This window comes from Orycteropus afer, unplaced genomic scaffold (genome assembly GCF_000298275.1).
Source record: "Orycteropus afer afer isolate SDZICR_OR568_19922 unplaced genomic scaffold, OryAfe1.0 scaffold00024, whole genome shotgun sequence".
NCBI classification, from domain to species: Eukaryota; Metazoa; Chordata; class Mammalia; order Tubulidentata; family Orycteropodidae; genus Orycteropus; species Orycteropus afer.
Genome location: NW_006921611.1, coordinates 4,479,661 through 4,502,715, shown reverse-complemented (window position 1 = coordinate 4,502,715; position 23,055 = coordinate 4,479,661).

Genomic DNA, 23,055 nt, shown 5'->3' with positions numbered 1-23,055 from the left:
ATTTATTTGTTTGTCTTGGTTTTATGGTTTAATATTTTGAAAGGTGAAACTGGTGAATTTTATTTATTTATTTATAGTTATTAATTCAGGTATGCTGGGTTGCTCTGCAGTTTTCTTTGTGATGGTGGAATCACTATGTGGAATGTGGATATGGGTTTCTGTTTGTCATAAAGAGGGCTTAGAGGTTGAATCAGGAGGTTTTATGGTGGCTGAATGTGGTTTCTTCTATTGGATGAGTGAAGTTATTGGCGGAGAAGGTGGGAGAGGAAGAAGGAAAGCTCGCTGTTGTTAGGGGCAGTTTCTAGGGCTTTGAGTGGGCTGCTACTGATGATGTCATACTGTTATTTACAGTCTTGCAGCTCAATTTCAGCAAAGACTCCAGTTGTCTAACTAGAATTTTAAATAAGCTTACCCATCTGAAGTATTCCCTCTGTTTTCTTCTCTCCTTTACTCCTTCTAGGGTCTCTGGTGGTGCATTGGTTAAAACCTTATGCTGCTAGCCAAAAGGTCAATGGTTCAAACTCACCAGCTGCTGCACAAGAGAAAGATGTGTCAATCTGCTTCTATAGAGATTTACAGCCTTGGAAACCCTATGGGGCAGTTCTACTCTGTCTTACAGGATCACTATGAGTCACAATTTACTCATTGCAAGTAGGTTTGATTTGTTTTTTTGATTACTCCTTCTTCCCTCCCTTCTTCTTTCCTTCCCTCTATGTTTCTGCTCTGTTGGTTGCTTAAACAATGCTTAGCCCACTTATTGGCCAACTAGCTCTGAGTGCAGTTCCATAGTCACCTCCTCTTGCTTCCACAGTCCCATTCTCCCTTTTCTCCCTCCGTTTCTCTTCCACCCTTCATTCACAATCCAGAATATGTGGCATTGATCACATGGCATGACATTTAGCTCTTTAGGTACCTGTTCTCTTGGATCTGTGAGCTGCCTCAGGGCAGGAGTGTTTTTTGTATATTCAGTGCTTAGTACAGTTCCTGGCATGTTGAAAGTGCCCAATAAATGTTGTCAAAAGTAAGTTACTTCAGGGTAGAGGAACAAACGGAATCAGAGGAAAACAATGGTAGAATTTGGGAGTCATGATGGAAAACAGCAATTCTTGCTAATGTTTAGAAGTACAGAGACATGTCTTCAATATTCTGCCACTGTTTAAGGCAAGGACAGTAGTGACAGATCAATTATATGCTTCTCCATCTATACATATGTGTGTGTGTATTGGGAGCACTGGTGGTGCAATGGTTAACCGAAAGGTCAATTGTTGGAACTCACCAACAGCTCCGTGGGAGAAAGATGTGACAGTCTGCTTCTGTAAAGATTTCCATCTAGGAAACCTTGTGGGGCAGTTCTACTCTATCTATAGGGCTGCTATGAGTCAAACTGATTCAACAGCACACAACAACATATAGATAGAAAGATATCTCTATATATAGATATGTAAAGATAGGTAGATAGATAGAAAAAGAGATAAGAGAGTATATAATTGTTTACAATGATATATTCTATAATATGTTTATAATTCAGAAAATTACTGAACACATTAAATTACAATGGTTTGATCTCAGTTATTAAATTTATTATATTTCTTTATGATAATATACAGGAAATTGTTGACTGCTTTTCATCAAATTTGGTAGCAGGCTTTACATAATAGTCAATGGTAATAACTGCCAACACTTATTGATCCCTTACTATGTTCCAGACAGTATTTTAAGTACTTTATACATATTAACTTATTTACTTGATATATGCACCTTAAATTTCATTTGTAATTGATACCTTTCCTGGGTATAAATAAAAATTTCATAATATCATATAAACAGATGAATAGCAATACAGTTGGGAGTATGGGTAGAACATAGAGTTATTGTGATTCAGTGAGAGTATTTATCTAATCCACATCATCACTAATTCAGTGATGACTACTAATTTGATGATGTAAGAAAAAAAATGAAAATTTAGACTCAGACAAGTTATAACCTGGGGGTAGTGAGGTCCATTTTTATCACTGTCGTATTAGAACCTCTGGCAGAGTCTCAGTGAGAGAGCAAAAAAGAAAAGAAAGCTTCACGCTTTCTCAATCAGATTCTACATGTCTGATGAGAGAGAGCTATTAGAGACCTCTCTTGATTTGTGTGGCTTATTGTAACTGCCTTAACTGGGTTCCTGGGTAAAATTAGTTGCTGTTGAGCCAATTCAGACTCATGGAGACTCCATGTGTGTTAGAATAGAACTGTTTTCAATGGCTGATATTTCAGAAATAGGTTGCCAGGGCTTTTTTTTCTGACATGTCTCTGGCTGGACTCAAGCACCAACATTTTGGTTAGCGGATGACAGTGTTAACTCTCTGCACCACCTAGGGACTCCAGTATCCTGGGAAAGATGTTTGTTTTGCCCCTTGCTATTATCTATGGGTGATGATTCTTGCTATAAAATCAAAACATGGAGGCTGAAGGAATTATAGATTCAAGGAGGTCTTGAAACCTCACTTTGTGTTCTTGCACCATATTAAATTTTGGAGATGATAAGAAGAAAAGATGGTCAATAATTTTGGTGTTAAATATTGCTATTAGGTACAGTTGAGTTGATCCTGGCCTATAGTGATTCCATGTGACAGAAGCAAACTGCTACATATGGTTTTCTGGATTGTAATCTTTATAGAAGCAGATTTCCAGGTCTTTCTCCTGTGTAGTAGTTGGGTGGGTTTGAAGTGCTAGTCTTTCAGTTAGCAGCCAGTGCTTAACTGTTTGTGCCAGCAGGACTTCTTGTTCAACATATACCAAAAAACCAAAGCCATTGCCGTTGAGTTGATTCCAACTCATAGTGACCCTGTAGGACAGAGTAGAACTGCCCCATTGGGTGTACAAGGCTGTACTCTTTACCGAATCAGGTTGCCACATCTTTCTCCCATGGAGTGGCTGGTGGGTTTAAACTGCCAACCTTGCAGTTAGCAGCTGAGGGTGCTAATAAGACCTTAATACATGTTTGCTGAGTGAATCAGTAGATTTACTTCTAGTCTGCATTGGCATTGTAATAGCAATTTGCTATCTTATTATGTTAGGTTCACACCCTATTAGTATTTATTTTAGTTAATATAATGTAATTAGAATGTAATCATATCAGTAGCTTTCAGATCATGTCAAAAAAATAAAAGTTATTAAAATACCAATGCTAATGTAAAGTGATGGAAAGTAGTTAATGAGATGAAATGCTTGGATTGAGTTAGGCATATAAAGCTGGGGAATATAAAGCTGGCATATAAAGTCAGGTCTTTGACTTCTTCTGAGACTTATATTTAAATGCCCATGGACTTGGTGCCTTGCCTCTGTGTTCTCTCTCTGATGGGGTTGTGATCTTCCTATTACTTCTCTAGACAGAATTCTCCATTTGGTTGTGTCCAGAAAGTTGGTCTTGGGGTTGATAATGGCAAGGCAGAAACAGAGATATAATTCCAACTTTTCTCTAAGTGGCTGTGTGACTTAGGCAGGCCACCTAACCTCTCTGGGCCCTTAGTTTTCACTTGTAAAACAAGGAGGCTTAGACAATTATGAGATCTCTTGTCTCTATAGTTACATTTAATAATACTGCAACATTTTAGAGTCTAAGACAAGCTATGAGGCATATAAGATGACCCCATTTTTTTTTCTGCCTAAAGTAAACTTATAAGTATCCCAGTGGTCACAAAGAGGATCAGCATATTAGCACAGTGCAAACTGGTGGGTACAATTCATTGCTGGCAGCCTTATCCTACCAGGTCTCCTAGGATATGGACTCAGAGGAGAGTGGATGGACAGGTTGGGGGAATATTTGTTTCAAAGTGTATTGAAGCTTTATGGGACCTGGGATTGCCAAGCTTCCCATTCTTTAGCTCATGCACCAAACCCTTGGCTGACCATACATTTCCCCACCTGTCAGGGTGGTGGGTGGAGGATTTAGACAGGTCGAAAGTTTTGGAAATGAAGCTAAATGAAGAGGAAAGAGTAGTCTGAGAGCCAGATACTGTTTTCCAATAATGCAATTGCTTGGGAGCCCAGAAGACATCCCAGTGAAGACTTTATTTCTGGCTTGTCATAGAAGGGTGCAGTAATGTCTTCAGGCCCTTGTCCAACCCTTGGATTCTTTAGGGTCTCTGAAGCATTACTACAAGAAGCTCATTGTTTGGCATTTGTCAGGTATGGTGCTGGTAGTGCAACTCTGAGGAAATAATTAACAATTATTTCTGAGGAGAAGCTTTCAGCCAGAGCCGCACCTTGTGGTGGTGCATACATCTCACAAAGAATTGTTATTTAAGCAATAATCCTTGAGAAATTGGTCGTTACCCACATTAAACGACTCAGCCCATTGCCAAGGATGGTTAACGCTCTAATAAACTGGTCATTAACTGCAGTAACAATGAATTTCGAGGGGATTATTGCTATTATAAACCTTAATCAATGGTTTATAACAGCAATAATGTGGTCCTTTCTCTTAATGGTAAGTAGGGCAGCTTGCACCATCACCTTGAAAATGTTTTTTGTGGTGGCTGATAAGTCAGAGAGGAAGCTTTGGAAGTGCTACCCACTCTTCAGGAACAATCCAAGGAGGCAGAGGACACACCAGGGGCTCTTGATGGCCTATGCTCTATTCTCCTGGGGTCAAACATGGAACAAGGAGCAGGGGACTCTCATCCAACCCTCATGGTCCTCCTCCACTATAGACCCAGTGATGAAAATATAGTCTTGGTGTGAGAAATGAAGCTGGAGGTCACATGATAGAATTTTGCAAGATCAATGACTTAGACATTGGAAATATGTTTTTCCACATTAATGGTGACTATACACATGGACCTCATAGGATGGAATACACAGGAATCAAATTAACTACATCTGTGGAAAGAGAAAACAGAGAAGCTCAGTATCATCAGTCAAAACAAGGCCAGGACCTGACTGTGGAACAGACCATTAATTGCTCAAATGCAAGATCAAGTTGAAGCAGAAGAAAAGTAAAATCCATGAGAGCCCAAGAACAACCTTGAGTATATCCCACTTGAATTTAGAGACCATCTCAAGATAGTTTTGGTGCATTAAACACAAACAACTGATTATCAAAGAGTTGTGGGGTGATATCAAGGACATCATCCAAGAAGAAAGCAAAAGGTAATTAAAAATATAGGAAAGAAAGAAATGACCAAAATGGATATCAGAAAAAACTCTGAACTTGTTCTTGAATGCAGCTAAAACAAAGGAAGAAATGACAACATAAAAGAGCTGACTAAAAGATTTTAAAGGGCAGCTCATGAAGACAAAGTAAAGTATTATAATGAAATGTGCAAAGACCTGGAGTTAGAAAAACAAAAGTGAAGACCATGCTAGGCATTTATCAAGCTGAAAGAACCAAAGAAAAAATTCAGTTGTTGAGTTGCAATATTGGAGGATTCTATGGACAAAATGTCTTGAATGATGCAGGAAGCTTCCAAAATAAAATGCAAAGAATACACAGAATCACATACCTAACAAACCCCAAACAATGTATCAAAAAGAATTGGTTGATGTTCTACCATTTCAGGTGGTAGCATATGATCAAGAAACTATGGTATTGAAGGAAGAATCCAAGCTGTGCTGAAGGCATTGCGAAAAACAAGGGTCCAGGAACTGATGGAATTACAATTGAGATGTTTCAATAAATGAATCCAAGGCTACAAGCACTCATTCATCTGTGCCAAGAAATTTGGAAGCTACCTGGCTAACTGAATGGAAAAGCATATTTGTGCCCATTCCACAGAAAGGTGATCCACTTCAGTATGGAAATTATTGACCATTATCATTAGTATCACACAAGTAAAATTTTGCTGAAGATAATTTAAAAATGGTTGCAGTAGTACATAGAGAGGGAACTGCCAGGAATTCAAGCTGGATGAAGAAGAGGTCATGCAATGAGGAATATCATTGCTGATATTATATGGATCTTGGCCAAAAGCAGAGAATACTAGAAAAATGTTTACCTGACCATACAAAAGCATTCAACTGTGTGGGTCATAACAAATTATGGATAACATTGCAAAGAATGGGAATTCCAGAACACTTAATTGTGCTAGTACAGAACATGTATATAGGCCAAGAGGCAATCATTTAAACAGAACAAGGGAATATTGCATGATTTAAAATCAGAAATTGTATTCATCATGGTTGTACCCTTTCACCATACTTATTCAATGTGTGTGCTGAGTGAATAATCTGAGAAGCTTGACTTTATGATGAAGAATGCAACATCAGGGTTGGAGGAAAGCTAATTAACAACCTGCACTGTACAGAAGACATAACCTTGCTTGCTGAAAGCCAAGAAAACTGGATGTACTTACTGACAAAGATCAAATATTACAGCTTTTGTATGTATTACAACTCAACACAAATAAAACAAAAATCCTTACAACTGGATGAATAAGCAATATTATGATGAATGGAGGAAAGATTGAAGTTGTCAAGGATTTCATTTTACTTGGATCCATATTCAATGCCTATGGAAGTAGCAGTCAAGAAATCAAACAACACATTGCATTGGGCAAGTCTGCTGCAAAAGGCCTTTCAAGTGTTGAAAAGCAAAAATGCACCTGAACCAAGCCATGGTATTTTCAGTTGTTTTATATATATGCAAAAGTTGGACAATAAATAAGGAGGATTGAAAAACTGATGCCTTTGAATTATGGTTGTGGCGAAAAATATTGAAAATATCATGGACTGTCCAAATAATGAACAAATTTGTTGACCTCTCTGAAAGGGATTATATGAGGGGCTCCTGAATAGAGAGGGAGAACAATGTGGAACAAAACTCAAAATCATTAAAAAGACCAGACTTACTGGTTGGATAGAGACTAGTGGAACCCCTGAGGCTATGGCCCTTAGTCACTGTTTCTCTTAGCCAGAGAAACTGACTCACCTCCATGGGTCAATTTTCAGCCAAACAATAGACAAGTCTGTATAAGATGAACAACAACACTAGGGAGGTACACACTCCTTGGAACAATCAACCATTCAAGCTCAAAAGAGCAGCATTTGACCAAGGATAAACTTCAGAAGGCAAGAGGGCTTAGGAAAGAAGGGGGAGTGGTACCAGGAAACACAGGAAGGAAGTGGGATGAATGATGTTATATAGTGGGGATTGCAATTGAGGACATGAAACAAAATGTGTAGGAATTATTGAATGGAAAACTGATTTGCTCTATAAATCTTGACTCAAATCATGATAAAGACTTAAACAAAAACATATGGCCAGTCATTGATAACATGCTGATATGCAAGGGACAACTCTTATGGGAAATAAAGTGTTTTATGTTTGGAATTAAAAAAAGAAGAAGAAAAAGTACAGCTAGAATTCTCTTTAGAAGCAGAGATGGTGAGACTCACATACTTTGGACATATTATCAGGAGGGACCAGTCCCTGGAGAAGGATATAATGCTTGGTAAAGTAGAGGGTCAGCAAAAAAGAGCAAGACCCTCACTGAGATGGTCTGACACAGTGGCTGCAATGATGGGCTCAAATACAGCAATGCTTGTGAGGATGGTGCAGGCCTGGGCAGGGTTTCATACTGTTGCACATAGTACGGCTACAAGTCTGAACCAATTAGATGGCGCCTAATTACTACAATAAGAACTAGACATTGACATAAGTTGTTCTGGTTACCTAGTGCCACTCTGAAAGGAATATACCACAAATGGGATGTCCTTAACAAATAGGAGTATATTCTCTTACAATTTGGAGGCTTTAAGTTCAAATTCAAAGTGACAGGCTCTAGGAGCTGGGTGAAAGCCCCTCAACCTTGGGGTCCAGCTCTGCCTCCAGCTGCCAGCCCACTGAAGCTAGAGGTGTTTCTTCACTCAGACAGCTGCAGACTGCTGAGGCTGAAAGCCCCAAGGTTGACAAGTAAAATGGCACAGTCCCGATGTTATCAAACCACATGGCAGACCATTAACTTAAGTCTATTGTACCATTGTAAGTCCCAAGGTTGGCACAGCATAGCAGGCTGCTGAGCAATGACATGGCTACATGCAGGGTCCAAGCATGCCATAGGCTAGAGACCATTCCCAAGGCTTCTCCTTATATCCAGGAAGCAGAACACATCCCAAAGGCAGCTAGTCAGCTGCTTGTGGTAGATCCCACCATAGAGTTGATTGCCAGTCTCAACATGGGGAATAATTACCACCAGCTGCCCAGCCACTCAACCAGGCCCAGCCAAGTTGACACACAAACATAAGCACCACATAAGGCCTCTGGATTGAAGCTTTCCTCATGAGTAGATAATAACAAGGAAGAAGAAATGCTTAGGGGGTAGAGGTATGTGATTGTAATATGAGCACTGTGCTTGGAATCATCTCTGTCACTAACTTGTTATGTGACTCCAGATAACTCATATTACTTTGATAGTCCTCTGAAAGATGGAGCTTGGGATAAATTACTTCTCAAGTCTCTTTATGGTATAAAATCCCTCTATGGTTCTTTTAGGTCCATGGGTGGCACAAATGGTTTGTGCTTGACTGTCAACCTAAAGGGAGGTGGATTTGAACCCATGAAGATGTGTTACAGAAGAGAGGCCTGATGATCTTCCATAAAGATTACAGCCAAGAAAACCCTATGGAGAAGTTCTACTGTGTAACACATGGGATCTCCATGAGTTGGAATTGACTTGATGGCAGTGGAAGTTGGATTTCTTTTTGGTTTATGGTTCTTTTAGTAGTATTGACTTTTAGTAGTATTATAGTACACCATTACAGAACAATGATGGTAATAACTTTCATAATCCCTGGTACTATTATTAATTGTTTATATATATAAAAATTCATTTAATCCTCATAACAACCATACTTCTATTATTGAGGAAGAAGAGATTAAGCAATTTGTCTGAGCCACAGAACCAATCTGAAGTGCAGCTGAAATTTGAATGCAGAGAGTCCAGAGTCTGTGCTCTTACCCACTACACTCTACTGTCTCTCTAAGAGTCCTTCTTCTTTATGTAATCTGATCCTCACACCTTGGAAGTAGGCAGGTTGAGGCTGTCATCATTTTACAAATGAGAAACCAAGGCTCTGAGAAATGAGGAGACTCACTCAAGTTAACCCAGTGGGTCTGATTCATGCTCAGGGAAGCCTCTCTGCTTCTGGCCATGTCCATACCAGAAAGCTGTTCCAGGAGCCTCTGGAACTCAGGAGATTCTCTTTCCAATGAGATGGCCTGGGTGGCTTCTGATGCTGCTCCTGGTCCCTGAGGCTGCTCCTCTTCCACACACCACTGGAGGCCTGTTCCAGGAGACAGAAGTTCTGACTTTATATTCCAGTTAAACATTGCTGAGAATGCATGGAAAAATGGATCTAGTTGTGAACTTTGAGGACAAGGGCATTTGGGTTTTTTATTTTATTTTCTTTATCATGAAAAAATTAAAACACATACAGAGGATAGTATAATGAATCTTTGAGTACCCATCATCTAGCTTTAATGATTATCAACTCATGACCTATCATTTCATTCAACCATTTCCCACCACTTCCCATCTTGGATTTATTTTGGAGTAAACCCTAGGCATCTTATCATTTCATCTGTTATCACTTAAATATGCATCTCTAAAAGTTGAATATTCTTTTAAGAAAAAAAAAATCACAGTATCTCTGTCAGGTCTCTAAAAAAGTAACAATAATAATAATCCAGTGAGATTTCAAATTTCACATATTGTCTCATGAATGCATTTGCTTTCCTTCTTGCTCCAGCTACCCACAAGCTCTGTGACTTAAGAGAAGCCCCTCCTCAGTATTGTTCCCATTTGCTCATCATCTAACAGGGATGTCCAGTGAGCGTCCTTCTCCTTTGCTCACTGGGTGGTTGAACTGAGGTCTCTGAAGCACTGGGGAGGCCTCTGAATGGCAGTATTTCTTAATCAGCTACTTTGCTATGTCTGGGGTCTCATCTGCTGGGAGGAACCTTTATGAGGCTGCACCCATAGCCTGACCTTTTGAGTCTCTCCTTCTCATATAGCACACTCCTGAGAGCATATTTGTTCTAGGAAGTGGAGGAAATGAGAATATAGTTCTTTTCATCAGCCGTGTCTCCCTGACAGGCAGCCTGTCTGCAGAGAGAAGAGGTACATCTTGGTGACGTTTCTTGAGAAGGGAACAGAAGGGATGCTGGCTGCATTGATACTATCAGTGAAGAGATTCTGCCTGTCCAAAGTCAAGCACAGTGAGAGCTGGCCTAGGGATGATTTGTGACTTCACGGCCACAGTATATGATAAAAGCTCCATTTCCCTCCCAGCCTTGGTCCTTTGGTTTTAACTCCAGTTCTAACTCCACCACAGGGTCTCCATTGCTTCTTGTGCATAGTGGTCTAGATATGCCTGGAAAGAAGTATAAAAAACAAGAAAAGATTTTTTCAATCTGCACATTTTCTTTTGGAATTTATAGATGTCTGTGCTCCTGGGTCAGGGTAGGGTAGTCTCTGGGTGGCACAAATGGTTTGCGTTTGACTACTAACTTAAAGGCTGGTGGGTTGAACCTACCCAGAGGCACCATGGAAGAAAGACCTGGTGATCTGATTCTATAAAGATTATGGTTGAGAAAATTCTATGCAAAGTCAGGGAAAGGTGTACATATGGAGGGAAATTTTCTTTGTTGGTTACCAGGGATGGGAGGAGTGGGGAGGGAAAATTGCTAGATAGGTAAGAGACAAGTATTGATTTGGGTGATGGGAAAGGCAATATACCAAATTGAGTGACCAACACAATAACACTAAGGAAAAGGAAGACAAAGAGAGGTGCACAAAAGGTACAGACAACAAAAGTAAACACTTTTACATATAAAATACTGCATTATCAGTGATAACAACCATTAATATATGGGTAAATAGATGGTAGATAGGCTGAATGATAAGATACATCTAAGTAAAAGGGAATATACCCATGACCATATATAAGGTAGAAAGATGATATTTGTATATATGTATTTGTATATGCTGTAAGAATGTCCATATAAATAGAACTAACAGTGGGGAAAGTTATGATGTCTTCTTAGCCATAGTCAACCACCCTGATAGAGCAAATTGTTGGATCTGTGGGCTCGGGACCATGGTTGCAGGGGACATCAAGCTCAATTGGCATAACATACTACATAAAAACATTGTTCTATATGCTACTCTGGTGAGTAGTGACTGGGGTCTTAAATGCTTGCAAATGGTTTTCTAGACACAACAATTGGTCTCTCCTTGTCCAGAGCAAAGAAGAATGAAGAAAACCAAAGATTCATGAACTGCTGTATGGTAAATGAATTTGCTCTCTAAACTTTCACCCAAATCACAATAAAAATTAAAAAATAAAATAAAGATAGATGGTGCCTGGTTAACACTGCTGACCACTCTGAAAAGAAAAAAAAAAAAAAAACAACTCTGTGGAGCAGTTCTATTCTGTAACACATGGAATTGCCATGAGTCAGAATCAACTTGACAGCAGTGGATTCAGTTTTTGGTTGTGGTGCCCATGGGAGTCTAACCTTTTCCCCTGTGTTTCCTTTCCCACCTTTTTCTCTGCCCCAAGTTGAGAATTTTAAGACTAAAGATGTCCAAGGTCTCCTTATGTGCTAGTATCCTATGAACACATGGTATTGCAAAACTTATCTACTGTGTTTTCAGCTCTACAGAGCTTAGAGGGGCACGTTTGCTAAAGACAGCTTCAGCCAAATGAATTTTGGACTTGGGAGTTGCCCTAAATAACTTTTGGTTGTTTTCCTTCTTCTAGAATCTTCCTGGACCTTCAGGTTCTTTTCTGAAAAATGTTTTACCTCAGTAACTTGAGTCTTGGGGTTGTTATTAGAGGATAGTTCATGGACATGATGAACAAGGTCATTCCTAATAGGGATGCTTTAACCATGGGAAAAACTACCAAGTCTCTGCTTGTATTTTCTTTTTGGGACTCTTGACCAGGAAAACTGACCCAGTTTCCTTGTGATTCTCACCCCACACGCAGTCTGACTCTCACCCAGAGTGTGACACATCTGGGGTGTAGCCTCAGATGTCTCTGCAGGGTGAGTTCAGCCTCAATGCCCAGCTGCCTGAGGGTAGAGGGCTCTAGAAGCCCCTCATAGGTTCAAAAAGGGCCCTTTCTTGCCACAAGCAGTAACCTTAATGGGACATATTTAGAGTGCATATCTAGGACCTCTGCCTGTGGCTAATGCACTCCATTCCTGCCCCTGAGCCATGTCTGGTGGGGCTTGGGGGAGGTTTCAGCTATGAAGGCTGCTCCTCCAGAATCTTGCCTGGCCCTCTGTTGCTCCCTTGTCCCCAGCCTATGTAGAGAGGAGCCGGTTAGGCCAGGGGGGAGGGTGGTGACATAAAAAGACTGATCCAGAATAAACTGAAAAGTTTACTCTGTGCAGCACTGAAATAAAAAAGCTCATTCAGAAAGTTAATGATTTATTTTATAGTTTCATTATCAGGGTCACATTACTCAATAGCATTTCAAACATGTCATTTGTACAAACTATGGTAATTAAAATTTATAACATACTTCATCAGCAGCATATGAATCTTTTAGCCGGCACTCTGCTGTCATATAAACAGTGTAATTTCAGCTGCAATTCACCCTTTATTGGCTCTCATTTGTGATTTAACAGCCATCAATGACTGTGCTATAAAGAATAAATTAACCATCCGTAAACCTTACGATGACAGGGACAGTCAAATAGACTTAAATGCCTTCCGCCCAGCCTTGGGAGCCCACAGAGAGCAGGTGAAGGCCAGGTATGCACCAGGTCCTCTGATCAAAGGACTTTCCAGGCTTCTGCTGCCTCATTTCAATGGGATGGCTGCTGGCAGGTCCCGAGGTCCCTCTAGCTGCCATTCACAGGAGTATCAGCTTTTCTGTTCTGAGGGTGGGGAAGGGGAAGAAGATACAGCCCCTTTACAGACCCACCTGAGATGTTTGTGCCTAGGAAGGGACATCGGTGGCACAATGGTCAAGTGCTCAGCTGCTAACTGAAAAGTTGGTGCTTTGAATCCACTCAGCAGCACCATGGGAGAAAAAGCCTGGCAATCTGCTCCCATGAAGATTACAATCAAGAAAACACTGTGAAACAGTTCTGCTAAGTCACATGGTGTCTCTATGAGTCAATATCAGCTTGATGGGACTTAATAACAAGAACAACGACACATAGTTGTCAACTGAGAGCATTTGAAATGTATGAAGACACATACATTTGGTTAATTTAATGGATAAATTGAGTGCTCCTCTACTGGCATAGAGTAGTTGGGACTAAGAATGCTAAATATCCTGCAATAAGCAAGATTTGTCCTGCCTCAAATGCTGCTAGTACATACCCCCATTGAGGAGTACTGATAGTTAAACTTTCTCATTCTGAGATAAGTAAATTGAGGCCCCTAGAGGGGAAGGGCTTTGCCTAGAGCCAATATGGTAACCCAGGGAGAGCGGTCTGGAGGTGACAATGAGGGCAGGTCTGTCTTGCTCTCAGGGAGCATTGGTCAGGATGGATGGAGACACTGCTTCCCTGAGGTCCCTATGTGTAGGCACCCTCTTAGATGAGGAGGTGGTCAGGGTGATCTGGCTCAGCCCCATGGCTGACACTGTACACAGCTCATAAATGAAGTGGATTGGATTTGTTACTGAGATGTCTCCAAGGAGCCTGGGTCATGCAGGCCAATAAAATTGGCCTCATAAATTCATCCTGACATGCAGGATTACTCCAGCCTGCTGAGGTCACCTTCCTGCTCTGATTTATCGCCAGCCTATGGGTTAATAATACTGTTTACTGAGTGTTCCTTTACTGTTTCTCCACTTCCCCTGTCTGGGTTGGAGCAGATACTGATCAAAGGATCCTTCTTGAAGGGTGTAGTGGAGAGAACAGAAGAATATGTGAGTTGGGTGTTTACTTGTATACTACTGTTAAGCAATACTTTTTTTTTCCCCTGAGAAGTTACTTGCAGACCAGTTCCCCATTCAGAGTTTTGGCTAAAGAGTGGTGGTTAGGAATGCTGGTCATAGTGAGACTGGTGGTACAGAAGTATAAGCACTCTGTTGCTAACTCAAAGGTCAACAGTATGAACCCACTACTCCCTCTGTGGGAGAAAGATGTGGCAATCTGCTTTTGTAAAACTTTATAGCCTTGAAAACTTTGTGGGGGCAGGTCTATTCTGTCCTATAGGGTTGCTATAAGTCAGAATTGACTGAATGGCACTGGGATGGGTCACTTCTAACGTCACATGTGTATTTGTAACATTAGATAAGAAGTGATATCTTCCTCCTCTAACCAAGTTGTGGGCTATCCACTATCACGTGACTATGCATGTCAGTGGTCAGTCTTTGTTTAGAAATTTCAGTGAACTTATTGTTTATGTGGAAAAGATGATAGAGATCACTTATCACAGATCAGTGCTTTCTTTCTTTCTTTTTTTAAATTTTATTGTGATTTGGGTGCAGATTTACAAAGCAGATACATTTTTTGTTTTACTCTCAACAGTTCATGCCCTATTGATTTCACAGCCCAGATTACAATCTCCAACCATAAAAAAACTCTCCTCCTCTTTCCTCCCCATGACAATCTCTCCCCTGCACCCTTCTTAAGTATGCATTTCTGTCTGTGCAGCTTTTGCTCTATGTGAATGCTGTCCCTCTGATGTCTCATGGCTGATTGATACAAAGGATGCATCTTCCTAGGATAGGTGGGTGCATCTCCTTAGGGTAGGTGTTCTGCTTGTAGTTCTTTTTACTGTTGGGCTGAGAACAAATCCACAGAAGTGAGTCCATTTCTAGGCCTGAAGAATAACCAGGGCCACAGTCTCAGGGTTCTATCAGTCTCTATTCAACTAGTAATCCTGGTTATTTTTGTGTTTTTGAATTTTGTTCCACATTTTCCTCCCACTTTATTCAGGATCTCAAATTTTGATCCCTCTCCAATGGTTGACATTGATAATCAGGCACCATCTAGTTCTGGTCTCAGGGTTGTGAAGGCTGAGGTCCTTGTGGTCCATCATATCTTTGGACTAATTGTTTCCAAATGACTTTGATTTTCTTCACTCTTCTTTGCTCCAGATCAGAGAAGCACCTTAGATGGCTGCCCGAAAACTTTTAAGGCCCCAGTCACTACTCACTACTTAAAGTAGGATGCAAAACAAGATTTTTACATACTATGTTGTACCAATTGAGCATGATGTCCCCTGAGACTATGGTCCTGAGCCCACAGGCCTGGTGATTCTCTCCCTCAAGGTGTTTGGCTGTCTCTGAGAAGCTACTCCAACCTTGCCCTCTGTTACTTCTGTAATGTATGTGGATAATTTTGTAGCACAAGTACAGCCAAATCTATCCTTGGTTTGGGTATATTCCTGTTTGCCTACCCCAACCTGAAATTCTCACCTGTCTATGCATTTACATATAGCCTAGTGTTTGGTGCTACTGGTAATGCAGTATTGTGCATGTAATGCTTTCTTTTCTAATGACCAGAGGATGTAGGTGGCAGTAAGAGGGGAAAAGTCTGACATGGATTTTAAAGTCCCTCCACCCCTGAGACCACCACTCATCTGTCAGATTGTTGTACTGTGGTGGATTGTGTGTTGCTGTGAGGCTGGAGGCTAGGCTATGCCACCAGTATTTCAAACACCAATAAGGACCCATGGTGGACAGGTTTCAGCAGAGCTTCTGGACTAAGATAGAAGAAGAAAGAGCCCATCCACTTCTCAAAGATTTGGCCAGTGAAACCCTTATGAATAGCAGTGAAAATTTACTGGAAAATTTTATGAATAGCCCTGCCATGTTGTCCAATACAGTACTGGAAGATGAGCCCTTCAGGTTGGAAAGCACTGAAAATGTGATTGAGGAAGAGCTGCCTCCTCAAAGTAGAATCGGCCTTAATGACGTGGATAGAGTAAAGCTTTCAGGACCTCCATTTGCTGAGGCGGCATGACTCAAATAGAAAGAAACAGCTGCAAACATCCACTAATAATTGGAACATGGAATGTATGAACTATGAATCCAGGAAAATTGGAAGTTGTCAAAAATGGAATAGAATGCATAAAGATCAATATCTTAGGCATTCGTGAGCCAAAATGCACTGGTGTTGGCCATTTTGAATCAGACAACAATATGATCAACCATGCCAGGAATGAGAAATTAAAGAGGAATGGCAAGCCATTCAATGTCACAAAGAATGTTTCAAGATCCATCCTGAAGTGCAGTGCTGTCAGTGATAGGATAGTATCCATATGGCTACCAAGAAGACCAAGTTAATACTACTATTATTCAAATTTATGGACCAAACACCAAAGCCAAAGATGAGGAAATTGAAGATTTTTTCCAACTTCTGCAGTCTGAAACTGACCAGACATGCAGTCAAGATATGTTGATTATTACTGGTGATTAGACTGTAAAAATTGGAAACAAAGAAGAGTCACTAGTAGTTGGAAAATATGGCCTTGGTGATAGAAATGATGCTGGATATCACATCTTGGAATTTTGTAAGACCAGTGACTTATTCATTGTAAATACTTTTTTCAAAAACATAAATGGAATCTATATACATGAACTTCACCAGATGGAATATACAGGAATCAGATAGACTACATCTGTGGAAAGAGGAGATGGAGAAGCTCAATATCTTCAGCCAGAACAAGGCCAGGAGTTGACGGTGGAACAGACAATCAACTGCTCATATGCAAGTTCAAGTTGAAGTAGAAGATAATTAAAACAAAATATGACCTTGATTATATAACATCTGAATTTAGAGACCATCTGAAGAATAGATTTGACACATTGAACACCAATGACCAAAAACCAGAGGAATTGTGGGATGACATCAAGAACATCATCCACAAAGAAAGTAAAAGGTCATTAAAAAGCCAGGATAGGAAGAAAAGGCCAAAATGGATGTCACAAGAGACTCTGAAACTTGCTCTTGAATGGAGAGTAGCTAAAGCAAATGGAAGAAATGACAAGATAAAAGAGTTGAAGAGAAGATTTCAAAGAGCAGCTTGAAAAGACAAAATCAATTATTATAATGACATGTGCAAAGACCTGGAGTTAGAAAACCAAAAGGGAAGAACACACTCGGCATTTCTCAAGCTGAAAGAACTGAGGAAAAAATTCAAGCCTCAAGTTGCAATACTGAAAGATTCTATGGGCAAAACGTTGAATGATCAGGAAACATCAAAAAAAGATGGAAGGAATACACAGTCACTGTACCAAAACAATGTTCATCCATTTCAGGAGGTAGCATATGATCAAGAACCAGTGGTAGTGAAGGAAAAAGTCGAAGCTGCACTGAAGGACTTGGTGAAAAACAAGGCTCCAGGATTTCGTGGAATACTTATTGAAATGTTTCAAATGGATGCTGCGCTGGAGGTACTTACTCATCTATGCCAAGAAATTTGGAAGACAGCTACCTGGCCAACTGACTGGAAAAGATCTATATTTGTATCCATTCCAAAGAAAGGTGATCCTATAGGATATGGAAATTATCAAACAATATCATTAATATCACACACAAGTAAAATCTTGGTGAAGATAATTCAAAAATGGTTGGAGCAGTATATTCACAGGGAACCTCCAGACATGAAAGCTGGATTCAGAAGAGAATGTGGAATAAAGGATATTATTGCTGATGCCAGATGGATCCTGGCTGAAAGCAAAGAATACTAGAAAGACATTTACTTGTGTTTTATTGACTATGCAAAAGCATTTGTTTGTGTTGATCATAAAAAATTATGGATAACAGTGAGGAAAATGGGAATTCCAGAACATTTAATTATACTCATGAGGAACTTGTACATACACCAGAGGGCTGCCATTTGAACAGAACAAGAGGATACTGAATGGTTTTAAATCAGGAAAGGAGTGCATCAGGGTTGTATACTTTCACCATACTTATTAAATCTGTATGCTGAGCAAATAATCCAAGAAGCTGGACTATATGAAGAAGAACATGGCATCAGGATTGGAAGAAGAGTCATTAACAACCTGCATTATGCAGATGACATAACTTTGCTCACTGAAAGTGAAGATGACTTGAAGCACTTACTGATGAAAGTTAAAGACTACAATCTGCAGTATGGATTACGCCTCAACAAAGAAAGCAAAAATTCACACAATTGGACCAATAAGCAGCATCGCAATAAATGGAGAAAAGATTGAAGTTGTCAAAAATTTCATATTACTTGGTACCACAATCAACACCAATGGAAGCAGCAGTCAAGAAATAAGACGACTTTTTGCACTGGGCAAATCTGCTGCAAAAGACCTCCTTTAAGTGCTGAAGAACAAAGATGTCGTTTTGAAGACTAAGGTGGGCTTAACCCAGGTCATGGTGTTTTCAATCGCCTCATATGCATATGAAAGCTGGACAATAAATAAGGAATATCAGAGAAGAGTTGATGTTTTTGAGTTGTGGTGTTGGCGAAGAATACTGAGAGTACCATGGACTGCCAGAAGAACTAACAAATCTGCCCTGGAAGAAGTATAGCCGGAATGCTCCTTGGAAGTGAGAATGGCCAGACTTCATCTCACCTACTTTGGTCATGCTGTCAGAAGGGACTGTTGCCTGGAAAAGGATGTCATGCTTGGTAAAGTGGAGGGTCAGTGAAAAAGGGGAAGATCCTCAATGAGATGGATCGACACAGTGGCTGCAACGATGGGCTCATTTATAGAAGCAAGGATCGTGGGGCTGGCACAAGACCAGGTAGTGGATTTGTTCTGTTGTGTGTAGGGTTGCTATGAGTCAGAGGCAATTTGACAGCACCTAACAACTGTAACCACACCTGAGATTCTCGAACCTCATTTTCTACCATTTACAAATTTCTAAGTATCACATTCAGGGCTCTCTTGCTATGATTTGTGTGATGTAGAAAAGTAAATTAGATTGAGGTTGCCTTTAAAATGTTTCCCTGTATAAACATGTAGGCTGAACAATGGAGCTGCCTCTGGGTCTGCCTGTAGTTTTGTGTAAGAATGCTTTTGTGGTTTAAACTCAGAGACACCTTTTTGGTGATGTGCATTAAAGACCATTACTTGAACTTTACACAACAAAAAACTTTCCTGTATGAAATTGGAGGCTCTGAAGCATTGTGACTTTGAATTTTCCCCTTGAGAAATGCAACCAGTCCCCTTTTGTAGGAAAGCTTCAAGGATAACTCTTGCCCTGGATTGAAGACCCAGGAACTTGAAAGTGTGTGAAAGCAGAGGCATATATTATCTTTAACCAAATTAGCAAATATTTATTAAGCGATATCTCTGTGAATTTCAAAGCACTGCTTTAGGCACCCAGAATTAGTTCTTGCCTTCAAGGTGTAGGGGCAAGTGTAGTTATTCACTGGGAGAATTCTCACCTACCATTAAGGAGACCTGCTTGTGATTCTCAGACAGTGCAGCCACCACCTCCCTGTAACTGGAGGCTTAAGGGTGCTTTGATGTGGAACAGGTTTCAAGGGAGCTTCCAGATTAAGATGGACTAAGAAAAAAGGCCTGGTGATCTACTTCTGAAAACCAGCCAACGAAAACCCTGTGTATCACTAAGATCCAATCTGTAGTCAATCATAGGTGTGTCACAGAACTGGTCACCATTTCATTGTGTTGTGTATGGGGTCTCTATGAATTGGGGGCTGACTCAATTGCAGCTCTCAAGGTACTTATTGTCTACTAGAAAATCACTAAGAATGACTTCTTAGCTGATTTTGGCATAACAGTAGAAGTATATAGAGCTATATAGTAAAATAAGTATGATAGATAGTGATACCAACTGGGGAAAATACTGGAAGTGTTTGGGTGGGGTATTCATTCATCTGTTCAATCTTTAAAAACTTCTGAAGCTCAGCTTCTAACCAGGCACTGGCTTCAGGCTGTTTGAAAACTTTTCCCAACTGATGCCTTGGGCCTGATGGCAGCACAAGTCATAACCCTTTTTCAGTCCAGTGACCTTTCTCTGCTCCCTCACTCTCTTCTCTTCCCCCACGCCACTGGGCTCTAATCCAGCCCGGCTGATGTGCCCTGAGAGAGCATTAAGAAGACAAAGTCACATTTTGAGAACCTGGGCCCGCTTCCATTATTTGAAGGCTGAGGAAGGCTGAGTTGTGAATCCACACAGCTGAGGAAGGGCTGTGCAGTCTCCAGCAGAGCCAGCCCTGCAGGGAGCACACAGGGTCTCGCCTCCATGCAGCGACAACCTACCTTTTGGGTGCTTGGCAACTCTGGCAACAGGGTGGTTACAGGGCTCTGAGTAGCTGTCTTTGGAGACTCTGTCAGGCCACAGAAGAGAAATCAAGGAGAAGAAATAGGGAAATAGGGGTTTTGCCATCTGGAGAGTGACCAGGATGGGTGGTGGGACCATAACACAAAAATCCATGAGTTACTTCAATTGTTACCAACCTTCCCTCCTCCTCTCCCTTCCCTTTTTACTATAAGGCTACACTGAGGAGGTAAGATAAACAATACCAGGGATATGATACATACTTTCATATATGCTACCTCATTTCTTTCTCATAACACCTCTAAGAAGTCGTTTATTTTTTTAAAAAAGAAAAACTATTGTAAAAATATATTTAAAAAAACTCAACACTTTTTACATGCACGGTTCAGGAATATTGATTAAATTTGTGTTTGCCTTCATCACTCTTCTTTTCCAAATTTTTCTACCACCATTAACAGAAACTCAGTCCCCTCTCAGCCATAACCCCCCGCCCCAACAACCACAAACAAGCTCTGGTCTCTATACATTTGCCTGTTTCATGCAAGTGGGATTATATATTTGTCCTTTTATGATGGACTTACTCTACACAATATAAAATCTTCAAGGTTTATTCATGTGTGGCATGCATCAGACCTTCATTTTTCTTTATGGCTGAGTAATTCCATTGTATGTATGTACCACATTTTGTTTATCCATTATCAATGGATGCTTAGGTTGTTTCCACTTTTGGGAGATGAAGGATGACTAATATTATCTCAATTTTTACTGTTTAGGAGTTAGCTTAGAGAAGCTAATTAGTGGGTCCCAGGTCACACATCTAGTAAGCAATTTGGACCAGGTTTATCTAACCCTAAAACAAATGCTTTTTAAAATCATATCAGACAGCTTTTTAATCTCTCTGAGGAAACAGACTATGAGATTAGGAGACTTGGCCAATTTCAAAGACAGCCAGTGACAGAACTGGTCATAAACCTGTCTTCTACTTCATTTTGTGCCCTGCGAGAGCATAAAGAAAACAAAGTCACATTTTGAGAACCTGGGCCCACTTCCATTATTTGAAGGCTGAGGAAGGCTGAGTTGTGAATCCACACAGCTGAGGAAGGGCTGTGCGGTGTCTAGCCAGAGTGCTGAGGAGCAAAGATGTCTCCTTGAGGACTAAGGTGTGCCTGATACAATCCATGATATTTTCAATAACCTCATATGCATATGAGAGCTGGACAATGAATAATGAATACCAAAGGAAAGTTGATGCTTTTGAGATGTGGTGCTGGAGAAGAATGCTGAAAGTACCGCGGACTGCTAAAAGAACTAACAAATATGTCCTGGAGAAAGTGTAGGTGGAATGCTCTTTGGAAGCAAGAATGGCCAGACTTTGTCTCACCTACTTTGGTCATGTTGTCAGAAAGGACCATTCCCTGGAGAAGGATGTCATGCTTCATAGGGTGGATGGTCGACGAAAGAGAGGGAAGCCTTCAACGAGATGGATTGACACGGTGGCTACGATGACGGCCTCAAGTATAGCAGGGATCATGGAGCTGGTGTGGAACTGGGCAGTGTTTTGTTCTACTGTGCATAGGGTCTCTGAGTTGGAAATGACTTGATGGCACCTAACAACAACAACATACTCAGTGATAGTATTTACTCTTTTCTGGTAAGTCCCAAAATGCGTGTGTGTGTGTGTGTGTGCGTGTCTGTATGTGTATAATTTTTTTTTTTTTTTTTTTGGTATTGGAAACAAAGCCAGCTATAGTTTCTGGAATCAGGTGGCCTAACTTCAGAGTCATTCTGGGCATGATTGCATAGTAGTCAAGGTGGACTCCAGTGCCCTGTTGGCACCTTTCTTCTCCAAAGGTCTATCAATAAGGCTACTCTTGTCTGTGAAAACACTCAGCACTGTCTCTTGTGCATCTTGATGTCATCAGCCAAATCCCCCTCTTCCTGTCTTTCTATGAACAGCATTGTTGTTCTCTTGTACCTCCTGGCCTGTTACAGGGGAAAAGGCTGGGTGTGAAGAGTTTTCTATTAAACAAAACAAGATAAGTGGTTCTTTTAGGCCTAGCATAAGGGGAGACTCCCTGGATTAGTGTGATTGTGCTTCACAGGGAGCTGGTGGACACAGCGTTCACTCGGTCCAAACTACACAGATCTGTGCTAGACATAGTGAGTGGGTAATGAGAAATGGCAAGCAAGCAGGCAAAGTAATGTCATGGCAGCATGGTTGCCCTGAAGGCACTTGCACATTTGAAATGGAAACCATTCTGTCCTCTCTGGCATTTACTTCTAGAGGGGGTGAATGCCTTTCCCAGGTGACATGCAGAATCACCAATTGAGATGGGCAGGGCCTACATAACTTAGGTCATTGTCTAGTTCTGCTGCTTCCTACAACTATGTGGCCTTGAGTCGGTGTCTTCCATGCTTTTTCCCTTTGATTTTTCCATTTTTCAATGGAGGGTTGAAGTATGATGATTGAGATGTTATTGTTGTTGTTGTTATGCACCATTGAGTCAGACCCAACTCATAGCGACCCCTCCATGGGTTTCCGAGGCAGTATCACTACGGAAGTAGATTGACCAACCTTCCTTCTGAGGAGTGTTTGGTGGGTTTGAATCACCAGCCTTCTGGTTAGTAGCAGTCAAGTGTCTTAGGTACTATGCTACCAGAGCTCCCGATGATTGAGATAGGACTCTGAAAACAAGGCATGATACGTACAAAAGGAAAACATTGTTGTTTTTGGAGCTGGAGAATTCCATCACACTTAGTCTGATTTTGAGCCATCCTTATTGTTATGCTATTCATAAGGTTTTCCCTGGCCAATTCTTTGAGAAGTGGATGGCCTCTTCCTTCTTCCTAGTCTGTCTCAG